At 42.1% G+C, this 14,057-nt stretch overlaps 1 protein-coding gene across 1 annotated transcript in view; it reads right to left on the reverse strand.

The window, feature by feature from the left end:
• ankrd34a (ankyrin repeat domain 34A) overlaps positions 1 to 5,341 on the reverse strand; it is a 69,325-nt gene extending 63,984 nt beyond the window's left edge. The window contains exon 1 of the mRNA XM_085421948.1: positions 5,208 to 5,341. The gene's annotated coding sequence lies outside the window, so the exon portion shown is untranslated. The remainder of the gene's footprint in view (positions 1 to 5,207) is intronic.
• Between the last annotated feature and the right edge of the window lie 8,716 nt (positions 5,342 to 14,057).

A 14,057-nucleotide genomic window follows, 5' to 3' on the forward strand; every position in this document is an offset into this window, starting at 1 on the left:
CTAAACCAGAGTATTTGTGCTGAAACAGTATTTCTGCCAAATGATAGTATTTCTGTCAAATTATAGTATTTGTGCTAAAACATAGTATTAATTTAAAATTACAATATTCATAGTTCATCACAGTGTCTCCTGTAAATCACAGTATTTCTGCTATGTTGTATTATTTTTCTAAATCATAGTGTTTCTGTAATGTTTAAGTATTTTTGGCTAAATATATTCTTTCTGTTATCTTATACTATTTCTCCTAAATTCTTGTATTTTTGAGAAGTTATCATGTTTCTGGTAAGTTACAATATTTCTGCTAAGTTCTGCTATGCTATTGTATTTCTGCCAAGTATTATGTTTCCTCTAAGATATTGCAGTTCTGCTAAATTATTACATTTTAGCAATGTTCCTTTGCTTCTGCAAAGTTTTTACAATTTCTGCAACTTTTCAGCTTTTTCAGCTACTTTTTGCATACAGCTTCAGCTTTAAGCATCCACACTGCATTTTCGCAGGAAATGCAAATTTTTCTAGTTATTCTAGTTGCCACTTTTTGTGCTTTCTTTGGCACTTAACTACTTCCACAATTTTTATGCTATTTTCACCGTTCAAATTTTAAACTATTCTGCTATTTCTGCTAATGATCGCTATGATTTTTGCTATTTTTTGCTATTATACTTTTTAAAATATTAGGCTTTTTTCCTTTAATTTGTCCCATTGAAATGAATGGAAAACTTCCAAAATTCTGCTAAATTTTGCTTGTTTTTGAAACTTAACTACTTCCTCATACTTTTGCCTAGAACAACCATTCAAACTTTAAAATGTTCACAAATTATTGGGCTATTCAGGTATGATTCAGCTATTTCAAATCTTTTACCGTTTTACTTTTATGCCTCTTAAAGTTTTGAGTTGCAAAATTGTGATTTTTCACAAAATACATGCGTTGTTATGGTTGCTATGATCTTGGCTTCCAGTGTGCCACTGAAGGTTTTGCAATTTTCACTTCATGTCCGAACAACTTCTTGCTACTTGCTCAATTTTCACTCAACTTCCACAAATTATACATCAAAACGTAGGTATTTTTGCTGGCTTTCAGAAAATGTCACTATCATTGTTGTGGGATTTATAGAACTTTCGCAAATCTCCTCAGACCAACACAATGTCAGAAAACTCTCCATATAAAGTGAATGGAGAGCTTGTTCAAAATCACCGCTGGATTTCTGTAATGAGAGGCATATTCGAATCGTCATATCTCCTTAACGAAGCAAAGTTAAGACATGAGGCTTGTCCCCGAATATCTTCAGACACCCCTGACGCTCACAATTCAAGAATTTCTTTCTCACCTATTACCGTTCTGAAATGAGTTGGACTTGTTTGAGGGTAGGAAATTCGTCCTTCGCTCAGATTTCTTCAGATTTCAAACTGTGGAAATGAACCACTTTTTTCTCTCGTCATAACTTTTTGTTGGATTTCCACAGAGACCTGAAAATTTCCATGATTGTTCACCAAAGCCTGCTGTCTCTTACGGTGAAAGAATGATATCGATACTCCAAATAGATTTCAAGTCACAAAGCGTTGTTTGAGGGCAAGTCAAGGCAGTTTTTGCTTCGCTCTACTCAGTTATGGTGCATTAGAAGTCAAATATCTTTAATAATTCATATTTTAATGATAAATTGTAAACACTGGAAGATTCCCCCATCTCTTCTGAACAAAACGGTGTAAGAATGACCGCTCTAGCCCCTACGGTTTGGAAATTATGGTCATTTGTTTGAGGGGAGTCCTCACTATGAGAAATAGGCTGCAATAATCCTGTGCCTCTCTGTGCTGCGTGTGTAAAAAGATGCACATGTTTTGGCGGGAAAAAGTACACAGGCTCTCTGATTGGTGGATTCAAATTCAGCAGCTCCCAGGCTGACCTAGAAACTTACTTCTCTCTCCCTGTGCATTTTTTTGCTGATTTTTTCATTTAACAAGTATATTTGAGGGACCCTCAGCATGTTCATCATTTTTTCAGCTGTCCATTTTGCTTTTCCAATTTTTCTGTTTAACTTATTACTATTGTGCTAAATCATACTATTTCTGCTATTTTATAAGATTTGTGCCTAATATAGTATTTCTGCTAAATTACAGTATTTCTGCTTTTTATAGTATTTGTGCTAAAACATAGTATTTCTACTAAATGTAGTATTTATGCTTAATCATAGTATTTCTATATATTTCTGCCAGGTCCCCAGGCAGCCAATCCTCTGTGAGGACTTAGACATTCAAATTTTCAAATCAGGGCCTGCACGGTTTCCCAGCCAATCATATATGTGTCCTGAGGCATTCAAATTTGCATATTGGGGCCTTCATGGCTTCTAAGCCAGCCAATCATATCTGAGGGCTGAGGAATTCAAATCCACAAATCAGGGCCTGCACGGCTTCCCAGCCAGCCAATCATATATGTGGCCTCAGGCATTCAAATTTGCATATTGGGGAATTCGTGGCTTCTAAGTCAACAAGTCATCCATGTCGTATATCTCTAAAAATTCACATTTTAATGATAAATTGTTAACACTGGAAGATTCCCCCATCTCTTCTGAACAAAACGGTTTAAGAATGACCGCTCTAGCCCCTACGGTTAGGAAATTATGGTCATTTGTTTGTGGGGAGTCCTCACTATGAGAAATAGGCTGCAATAATCCTGTGCCTCTCTGTGCTGCGTGTGTAAAAAGATGCACCTGTTTTGGCGGGAAAACGTAAACAGCCACTCTGATTGGTGGATTTAAATTCGGCAGCTCTCTCCCTCTGTGTGTGTGTGTGTGTGTGTGTGTGTGTGTGTGTGTGTGTGTGTGTGTGTGTTTGTGTTTAGTGGGAGAGAGAGGACCCTGCCCTTATTTGGCAGCATGTCATTGTAGGATTTAAATTGAATATAGTTAGACTGGTTGACTGGATTAGAGCCTGTGTTTGTGTGTCCCTCTGTGCATTTCTGTTTCAATATGCCTCCATATTTGTCATTTTGTAAGTTATTACTATTCTGCTAAATCATAGTATTTCTGGTACTTTTCGGTACTTGTGCTAAATACAGTATTTCTGCTAAATCATACTATTTCTGCTTTTCATAAGATTTGTGCCTAATATAGTATTTCTGCTAAATTATAGTATTTATTCTTTTTATAGGATTTGTGCCTAACATAGTATTTCTGCTAAATTATAGTATTTCTGCTTTTCATAAGATTTGTGCTTAATATAGTATTTCTGCTAAATTTAGTATTTCTGATTAATTATAGTCTTTCTACTAAATCATAGTACAGTATTTCTGCTTTTTATGGGATTTGTGCTAAAACAAAGTATTTCTACTAAATGTAGTATTTATGCTTAATCATACCATTTCTGCTTTTTATAGGATTTGTGCTTAATATAGTATTTCTGCTAAATTATAGTATTTCTGCCAAATTATAATATTTGTGCTAAAACATAGTCTTAATTTAAAATTACAATATTCATAGTTCATCACAGTGTCTCTGGTAAATCACAATATTTCTGCTCTGTTGTACTATTTTTCTAAATCATAGTGTTTCTGTAATGTTTAAGTATTTTTGGCTAAATATATTCTTTCTGTTATCTTATACTATTTCTCCTAAATTCTTGTATTTTTGAGAAGTTATCATGTTTCTGGTAAGTTACAATATTTCTGCTAAGTTCTGCTCTGCTATTGTATTTCTGCCAAGTATTATGTTTCCTCTAAGATATTGCAGTTCTGCTAAGTTATTCCATTTTAGCAAAGTTCCTTTGCTTCTGCAAAGTTTTTACAATTTCTGCAACTTTTCAGCTTTTTCAGCTACTTTTTGCATACAGCTTCAGCTTTAAAGCATCCACACTGCATTTTCGCAGGAAATGCAAATTTTTCTAGTTTATATTAAGATTTAAACATCTGGTTGGTGTGGAGGGTAACCTTCAGTAATAGTAATAAATCACACAGCAATAGGACATTCATGTAGTTGTAAAAAGCATGATAATATATTAAGTAATCCAAAGTATTCAGAATACACTACTGTCATTGAGTAACGTAACGGAATAAGTTACAAAATACATTTTGTACTCTGTAGTGGAATACATTTTAAAAGTAACCTTCCCAACACTGAATATAAATTAATGAGTAAATACACCAAGAGTGTGTTTCAGAGGACGCACATGAAGATTACACTACGAAATAAGAAGTTACTATAAGTTTTGTATTAAATTGCTACACAGATATACTACGGAAAAACACCACTGTGTTGGAACAGGAACAGGAAGTGATACTCTACTGCAGAGAGAACGAACACCAAGTGACAGTATGTGTACTGCATATATGCCTGCGACCTGATGAAGGTCGGATAGACCAACGTGTGTGCAGCAGTTACATGTAACTGTTTCATGAAGCAATAAGGCAAAAAATATTGAGATGACAAGCTGAGTCTGAAGGAAATAAAACACAAAAACGGGCTGTTATTTGTGTGTGTCTGTGTGTGTGCATTTTTACAATGTTTACATATCCTTATGGGGACCAAAAATTGGCATGCTACTATACTTGTGGGAACCATCAGTCACTTATGGAGACAACGTTTGAAGACATTTCTGAGGTTCAAAACGGGGTTTTCGTGTCAGGGTTACAGGCAGCTAGGGAAAGTATTACGTCAATTATGTCCTCACTAACATATGAAAACAAGTATGTGTGTGTGTGTGTGTGTCTCTGTGTGTGAGGTAGTGTTTCTACTGCAGCATACCATGTAGTACTACAGGACACTATTAGAGATCGATCCCTGATCACTGATAGATTAGATAGATTACTGATTACGTCACGTGTCCCCACGGTCACCTGGCACACAGGTGGAACCTCCGACTCATGACGACAACGATGATGATGATGATGAAGGTGAGCTGTGGAGGAATGCGGATCTCTCGGTTTCTACGTCACTGCGCTGCTGTGACGCACGCGGATCTATATTTACACACGCATGAGACACGTGCACGCGCGTGTCCCATCGCAACGCGCGTGCACCAAGATGAAGATAAACGATGTTTCTATAGCTTCATCATCATCATCCTCAAACATCTCGAGGCATCACAGCGATCAAACGGACCCACACATGCACGCGCGTGGTACCGGTCCCGGGAGCGGCGATGCTGGTGGCGATAACGATGATGAAGATGGAGCAGAGCTGCAATGATGGAACTGATGAAGGTGTGTTTGGTGTTCTTACCCCGGCATAAAGAAGCCTCTTTATCGACTCACCGACCGTTTGAGTCCGTCACCGACCGCTGCTGTTTACCGACGGACTGACGGAGCGCTCCTCCTCCTGCGCGTCTTCCTCCTCCTCTTCCTCCTCAGTCTCAGCGGCTTACAACGGATTCAACCCCCCCACCCCCACCGATGGTTAACGGCACAACCGGACATTTTAAACATTTCTCCCTGATCAATAACCTGATCAGACTGAAGCTCTGTTTTTAGTTCCGCTGCTTCATTTTAATAGAAATCACCTGTTAGATGGCCACGGCGTTTCCATGGCAACCGTACACTTCCTGTTCGCACGAGGGAGAGTTTTGCTGCTAAAAAAACATTTCAGCGCAGACCAGCGATTATTATGGGATGTTTGTAACTGTAAGAAAGCAGGTCAGAGACTCTTCATCTCATCATCATCTTCATTATTATCATCATTTTTTATTTTTTTATTACCTGAAGATAAAAATAAAATACTGCAGCGCTCGCGCGCGCACACACACGCACACGCACACAGTGGTGCTATTATGGAAACAGTTTCTATGGTAACTGATGTCCTGAATTCCTGCAGAAGTGTTCCCACGGTGACACACACACACACACACGGTGTGTGTTTAATGCTAGCATTTTAACGAATCAGCTGATGTGTTTTTGCTGAACATGCTGGAACCTCCTCACCTCACCAAATTCAGAAACCTTCATCATCCTCATCCTCACAGGGATGCTGAAACAGGGGTGTTCTCCTGTCTCTTTGAGGGTTCTCCAGGTTCCTCATCCGGTTAACTGGTGATAATAAACCTGCCATTGCCATGAATGTTGGTTTATCTCGTTGTGTCAGATTGGCCACCTGTCCAGTTGTACTCCACCTTTCAGCCTATGACAGCTGGAATAGGCTCCACCCCTCCACGACCCTGAAGTGTCTTAGCATAGAATCTCAGTGACACAGAGGAGCAGAGACGGGTACCTGATGTTTGATCTGTTTCTGATCATTTGCTGAAGGAAACTTTACAAAGTGCATTTTGGGCAAATGTTCAAACTCGCATCAGCCTGTGGGACAGGTGTCTGCTCCGGTGTGAGCAGCTGAACGTTGCAGGTTTGTCACAGACCAGTTCTGTTGCAGGGTGTCAAATGTTTCCTCCAGGTCCATCACAGCATCTTGGTTACGACAGAGGTATCCAAGTCCATGATCACTGTGAGAATTTTCCCATCTCCACTGACATCACGGCATCAGCCAAGCTTCACCTGTTTATAATGACAGGTGCTGCTCAGTTTAAGTCCTCGAGTAAATATATGGCATTTGGGGAATGAATAATCAAATAAAGGCATGTTAGAAAATGAATCTGTGCAGTGTCTTGATGCATGCTCAATCATCCAGGTAAGGAAATCCCAAAAGGTTGATTCTGTTCATCTGGACGTTTTCAGTGGGAGAAATGTTTTGTCACTCATCCAGGTGACTTCCTCAGTCTCAGCTGACTGCAGGTTTCCCCAACCATATAAACAGGACATTTGCACAATGACTGAAACCAGCACCACTGAATGAACAATGGCGTGGGAGCTCAGTTCCTTGATCATTAATATGCGAATTGTTATGACCATTGAACAAAGCCAATTGATGAAGGCCTAAGGAGCTTGGAAAGAAAAGCGTCTGGACTTCTTTGAGTTGCTTGAAGACGTTTCACCTCTCATCTGAGAAGCTTCTTCAGTTCTAAGGTCAAATGGTGGAGAGTCCCAGATATAAACCTAGTGGGAGTTTCCCCCCACAGAGGGACAAAAGGACCCCCTGATGATCCTCTAATCATCTGAGCCAAGGTGTAAAACTGGGTGTGGGTCCCAATCAGCCAGAGTTTCGGGTGTGTTCATTGTGAAACCTGGCCCCACTCTATCATGTGATTTCCTGAGGTCAGATGGTCCAGGATGTGAGTGGGCGTTAAGGCGTCTGGGGAGGATCTCAAAACTGGATTATAGATGGCAGAGAGTTGGTGTCGTAAACCCCGCCTCTGTTCAAAGATGGTCGCTCACAGTGGACATAGATGGCTTCTTTCACTCCTCTTTCAAACCATCTGTCCTCTCTGTCCAAAATGTGAACATTGGCATCCTCAAAGAGTGTCCTTTATCCTTAAGATGCAGATGGACTGCTGAGTCTTGTCCTGTGGAGGTGGCTCTTCTGTGTTGTGCCATGCGCTTGTGAAGTGGCTGTTTGGTCTCTCCAATGTAGAGGTCTGAGCATTCCTCGCTGCACTGTACAGCATACACCACATTGTTAACTCATTCACTGCCATTGACGTCTATAGCCGTCAATGGCAGTGAATGAGTCAATGGGTTTAACTCATTCACTGCCAATGGCTGGCAGTGAATGAGTCCCTCTTCTCAGCTGTTTCTCTTTCCCTCTTTCTTTCTCCCCTTCTTTCCCCCAGTCAAGTCTGTCCCGTATTCAGTAAGTGAAAATAAAATAAACAATAAAAGGTGAATCAAATGGACCATTACGGCAAGGCTGGGATGGTCAGTTTGGTAAAGTAAATCCGTTGGGCATCTTTCTTTGCCTTTAGACAACAATTCTGATGGCAAAAGAGCCAAACGGGACAGGCAAAAAAGAAAAAACACATGTGTGTGTTCCTTCTTTTTCCCTTCAGGCTTAGAGGGAACATGTTCTGCCCGGTGGTGTAGGGTCCTAATTACTCCAAGTTTGTGTTCCAGAGGGTGATGGGAGTCAAAGAGGAGGTACTGGTCCGTGTGTGTGGGCTTCCGGTAAACTTCGATGTTGAGTTTGCCGTTCTGTTCAATGTGCACAGCGCAGTCCAGGAACACCCCACATCACATCAAGAACTCCACCGACTTCACCGACAAGATCCAGAAACTTACCCTGGATCCAGATGAAACCATGGTGTCCTTTGATGTAGTCTCTCTCTTCACTTGCAAACCCACCACGGAGGCCGTGGAGACTGTCAGAAAACGACAAGAAGACAGCTCCTTGGAGGACAGGACCAATGTCACACCCGATCAGACCTGCACACTGTTAGACCTCTGCCTCACCACTACATATTTCAAGTACAACGAAGGCTTTTACAGACAAAAACATGGCTGTGCCATGGGCTCCCCCGTGTCACCTATTGTAGCCAACCTTTACATGGAGGAAGTGGAAAGGAAGGCTCTTGGCTCTTTCAAAGGAAGAGTACCCAGCCACTGGTACAGATATGTGGATGACACCTGGGTCAAAATCAAGACACAAGAAGTGGATTCCTTCACTGCGCACATTAACGCTGTGGATAAAAACATCAAGTTCACCAGGGAAGACACAAAGGACAACTGTCTGCCTTTCCTGGACTGCGCTGTGCACATTGAAGAGAACGGCAACCTCAACATGGAAGTTTACCGGAAGCCCACACACACGGACCAGTACCTCCTCTTTGACTCCCATCACCCTCTGGAACACAAACTTGGAGTAATCAGGACCCTACACCACCGGGCAGAACATGTTCCCTCTAAGCCTGAAGGGGAAAAGAAGGAACACACACATGTAAAGGAAGCACTTAAAACATACGGCTATCCTAAATGGGCGTTCTTAAAGTCAGCAAAGAGGCACAGAAAAGAAGATCAGACACCAGCGAGGGAGGATAAGAAGGACAGACGCAACTAGGGATGGGTATGGAAAACCGGTTCTTGTTGAGAACCGGTTCCCACTGTTTCAGTTCCTTGGAATCGTTTGCCATTTTTGCAAACGATTCCCTTATCGATTCCAGTCGCCCCGAATGACGTCACCACGTTGCAGAGCGTCATTTACCTGGCAGGAAACACAGCGGCTCAAACGCTCGGTTACACTTTACGAGAACGGATGACAACAGGGCAACTTGCAATACTTGCAAAGTAGATATTTCATTTAAGGGAGGAAACACTACGAATATGCAAAAAACACGTGATGACCTTAAATGAATGTCGTGTTTTTAATTCCGCTCCGGACTCGTGAATCTCAGCCCAGCAGCAGCGGTAACGTTTGCACGTCCTCTCCCGTTAATGCGGCAGGTAAATAATCAACTAACATATTATGTTAGCGCGATCTGCCTTATTACAAACCTGCCATTACTGTGCATTTAGTGACCATGATGAGACAGACAGAGTCTGGCTCAGATGCTGGCAGTTCTCGCTGCAGTCTGCCGGTAGCGTCTCCTTTCAGGCAGGATAGACGAACGTCACCGAGCAGTGACTCAGTTTGTGGTCAAAGGCTTGCACCCGTTTGCCACAGCAGATGATTTTCAGTAAGTGAATGTGTTTAATTGTAGGCAGGGACATTACTGTTGTGTAATTGCTACAGAATAATTTATGTTATACTTTGTTATTGCTACAGAAGAATATTTATTTTATTATTTTACATTTACAGTTTTTTTCCTGGGGACCCTGTGACACCCCATTGAAGAGCCGCAGGCTGGATCTCTTAAGATCTCACTGCTGGGTTTGTAAGGCCATGTTACTCCTAAATTTCTATCTTGTTCAAAGAGAAGATATAAAACAAAGTTCTGAGCTAATCGACCTTAGTGTTCTTTTTTTAAAAAGAATCGATAAACAGAATGGAAAATGGAATCGAATCGTGAAAATCTTATCAATACCCATCCCTAGACGCAACAACATTGTCATCCCCTATGTAGCCGGTGTATCAGAGAAACTCAGGAGAGTTTTCTCCAAGCATGACATCACAATGTACTTCAGAACCAGCAACACGCTCAGACAGAAACTGGTTCACCCGAAAGACAAAACTCCAAAACACAGACTTAACAATGTGGTGTATGCTGTACAGTGCAGCGAGGAATGCCCAGACCTCTACATCAGAGAGACCAAACAGCCACTTCACAAGCGCATGGCACAACACAGAAGAGCCACCTCCACAGGACAAGACTCAGCAGTCCATCTGCATCTAAAGGTCAAAGGTCACTCTCTCGAGGATGCCAATGTTCACATTTTGGACAGAGAGGACAGATGGTTTGAAAGAGGAGTGAAAGAAGTGTCACAACCCGGCTCATAGGAAGTGACAATCAAGAGAGAGACCACACACAGGTTTTTAAAGACTGTAAGACATATTTAATGAAAATAAGGTAAAGCAACTTAAACACAATTTAAAGGACATAACAGCCATAACTGAAACTTCCAAATGAACAAGATGGATGCCAGACAGAGCGAGCCAGAGCCAGAGCAAGCGAGAGACTCCGCTGGTTCAGTCTAGGTGTCTTTATATACACTGGGACTGGCCTTCTCAGGTCTGCTGCATCTATAATTGGTCAGCTTCACCTACCTGCAAGAAACAGGTAACAGAAAAAGCAAAACACAAGGCCAACCCACTGGCCATCACAGAAGCCATCTATGTCCACTGTGAGCGACCATCTTTGAACAGAGGCGGGGTTTACGACACCAACTCTCTGCCATCTATAATCCAGTTTTGAGATCCTTCCCAGACGCCTTAATGCCCACTCACATCCTGGGCCATCTGACCTCAGGAATTCGCATGATAAGGTGGGGCCAGGTTTCACAATGAACACACCCGAAACTCTGGCTGATTGGGACCCACACCCAGTTTCACACCTTGGGTCATGTGATTAGAGGATCATCAGGGGGTCCTTTTGTCCCTCTGTGGGGGGAAACTCCCACCGGGTTTAAATCTGGGACTCTCCACCATTTGATCCTAGAACTGAAGAAGCTTCTCGGATGAGAGGTGAAACGTCTTCAAGCAACTCAAAGAAGTCCAGACGCTTTTCTTTCCAAGCTCCTTAGACTACGAGGACCTGGATGACTGAGAACCTTCCCAGACCAATTGATGAAGGACTATTGATTACTGACTCAGGACGTACCACAATTCACGGATCATATTAACTTGGTGGACCGACACATCAAATTCACCAGGGAGGATATGAAAAGTGGCAGGTTAGCCTTCTTAGACTGAGATTTCCATCAGTAATGGGGGACATCTAAAAGCTGACGTGTACCGTAAACCTACATATACAGATCAGTATTTAAGGTTTGACTCTCATCATCCACTGTAGCATAAACTGGGCGTCATCAGGACGCTACAACACAGAGCGGACACCATCCCCACAGACACAGCGGCCAGGGAGGCAGAAGAACATCAAGAAGGCCCTGAGTAAATGTGGTTATCCCAGCTGGACTTTTGTCAAAGCTGGGAAGGCTCCTAAAGAAAGCTCCAGCCGATCCAGGAGAGAAGGACAAACTGTCATGGCCAAGGCCGCCTCGAAAGAGAAAGGATGCAAATGCTGGGCGCAGAACAGCACGTAGAAAGTTTCAGTGACAACGTTTGTTTTCTCAACAAGTGTACACAATCAGGAAACTGAAATGTGAGTTTAACAAGTACTAGATGCAACACCTAAACCTAAGGGGTTTATGCAGCCTGAGCTAAGTAAGCAATCTATCCTTTGTGTCGCACTGCTTACTTGCCGCGGATGGTCAGTAGTGGCGTGGAGGGGTGAGTGGTCCGGGTGAGTGGTCTGAAATCCAAAATCCCTGGCGTTGAGGCATGGAGGTAGGCAGGTGCATAGGGCGAGAAACCCATGAGACTGTCAGGACGTCCAGCGTCTGGATGGTTCAAGGTTCAAGGTTCTTCATTTGTCACATGCATAGTTATACAAGTATAACATACAGTGAAATGTAGCCTGACACGCTCCTCGACATGTGCAAAAATTGGGGGGGGGAGGGGTGTAGAGGAAGAACATATACATATATATATATATATATATATATATATATATATATATATATATATATATATATATATACATATATACATACACTGGGTTAATGTGCAGTAGTAGCAGCAAGCAGGTGAATTCTGTACATTAATATGAATAGACATCTGACTATTTTACAGGATAGACAATATAAACATATTTAAAGTTAAAGGAATTGAAATGTACATTGTGCCTTGGTTTAGTGTCTGGAAGAGAGTCCTGTCTCAGTCAATTATAGATGATGTCAGGATGGGTGTTCTTGAGTGGAGATTCGTGTCTGGCAACTTGGTGCGTGGCTGTGAAAGAGAGATACAGAATGAGATAAGGTAGTTTGCAAGTTGTGTACAAAATCACAGCGGTGGCCTGCGCTAACTAGAGTTAGCTGAGAATCTGGCGAAGAGAGGTCGTGTGCGCTGGCCTTATGAGTCCCCGGCTTAATTACCCACAGGTGCGAGCAATAAGCAGAACACAGCGGCTCCTCCCAGGGGTGGAGATGCCAGCTCGGAGGGAGAAACACTGGTACCCACCCAGACCATGACACAACCGCTGACTAAGTGAAAACCTGTAGGGATCCCGTACGTGTCAGGAGTATCGGAGCAGCTGAGACGCATTTTTTCTAAACACCAGGTCTCTGTGGCTTTTAAACCCTAAAACGCTGCGCTAAAAATTGGTCCACCCCAAGGATTGGGTCCCCCGACACAAACAAAGTAACATAGTGTACGCTGTTAAGTGCAGGAGGATTGGCAGGATTTATACATCGGGGGAACCAAACAACCTCTGGCTACAGCACAGAAGAGCCACCTCGTCAGGCCAGGACTCTGCAGTCTGTTTACACCTACAGGCCAGTGGTCACTCTTTCAAGGATGAGGATGTAACATCCTGGACAGGGAGGAACGCTGGTTTGAGGGCAGAGTCAAGGAGGCCATTTGCGTGAAAAGGGAAAGACCATCTCTGAATCGAGGAGGGGCCTAAGGGTATGTCTATCACCATCTTACAATGCTGTGATTGTAGCCATTCCCCAACTTTCCTGGTTTACAGTGGTGTTCTGGTCTGTCCTGGTCTTTGTGGTCCCTGCTGATTACCTCTTGGGGATAATGAAGAGACCCATGACTCTTGGTCTCTTTCAGTGCTTCTGTTGGTTTGTGTGAAGCATCAGGACGTGCTGTGAAATTGAAGCGTGTTCTTCTAAACTCTATGAACACTCCATCAGGAAAACTCTAGTGTGAGGAGAAAACCCCTAACATGTGACATCAGTGTAAATTAAACCTCATCATACAGGCTGATCAGCCTCATCAATGTCGATGCTAAATTACTATCCAAGCTATTAGTAAGGAGGCTTGAGGGCATTCTCCCACTTCTTATAAACCCTGATCAAACAGGCTTTATCCAAAATCGTTTCTCATCTACAATTAGACGACAATTAAATATTATACAATACTCGAATCAGACAAATTATAATATGTTATATCCTTAGATGCCGAAAAGGCATTTGACAGAATCGAGTGGACATACTTATTTGATGTATTAAAAAGATTTGGCTTAGGCGAGGGTTTTATTGGATGGATTAAAACTATTTACAAACTTCCAAAAGCTTGTGTCATAACTAATGGTGTACAATCAGCATTTCCACTGCAGAGCGGCACGAGGCAAGGTTGTCCCCCGTCCCCACTCCTCTTTGCATTAGCACTTGAACCTCTTAGTTGTCTGTGACAAAAAAAAATTACAAACGGAGATTAATAATAACCCAATTATTTATAATACAATAAGGGTTTGGAGGGAAATGCGTAAAAGATTGGGTAGAGAAGACTGCACTTCATTCTTGACTCCTTTACTGAGAAACAAAGAATTTGTTCCAGGAATGTCTCGCAGTATATGTTCGATGAGCAGCACAAAAATGAATTAATTAAGGGTAATTGGCGACTTGTTTCAAAACAACACACTGATGAACTTTGAGCAACTGTAGTCAAATTTTAATATTCCTAGAGACCATTTTTTGGGGTTTCTCAAGGTTTGTAATTTTGTTAAAATTTCCAAAATTCCACAGTCTTTAACATCGGTATTAACATAGGTAGATCCACTTTTACTTGCAACCGTTTGCGAGAAACCCAATA

This window comes from Rhamphochromis longiceps, linkage group LG11 (assembly GCF_057381845.1).
Source record: "Rhamphochromis longiceps isolate RC_006_pf linkage group LG11, R_longiceps_female_GT1.1, whole genome shotgun sequence".
Taxonomy (NCBI): Eukaryota; Metazoa; Chordata; class Actinopteri; order Cichliformes; family Cichlidae; genus Rhamphochromis; species Rhamphochromis longiceps.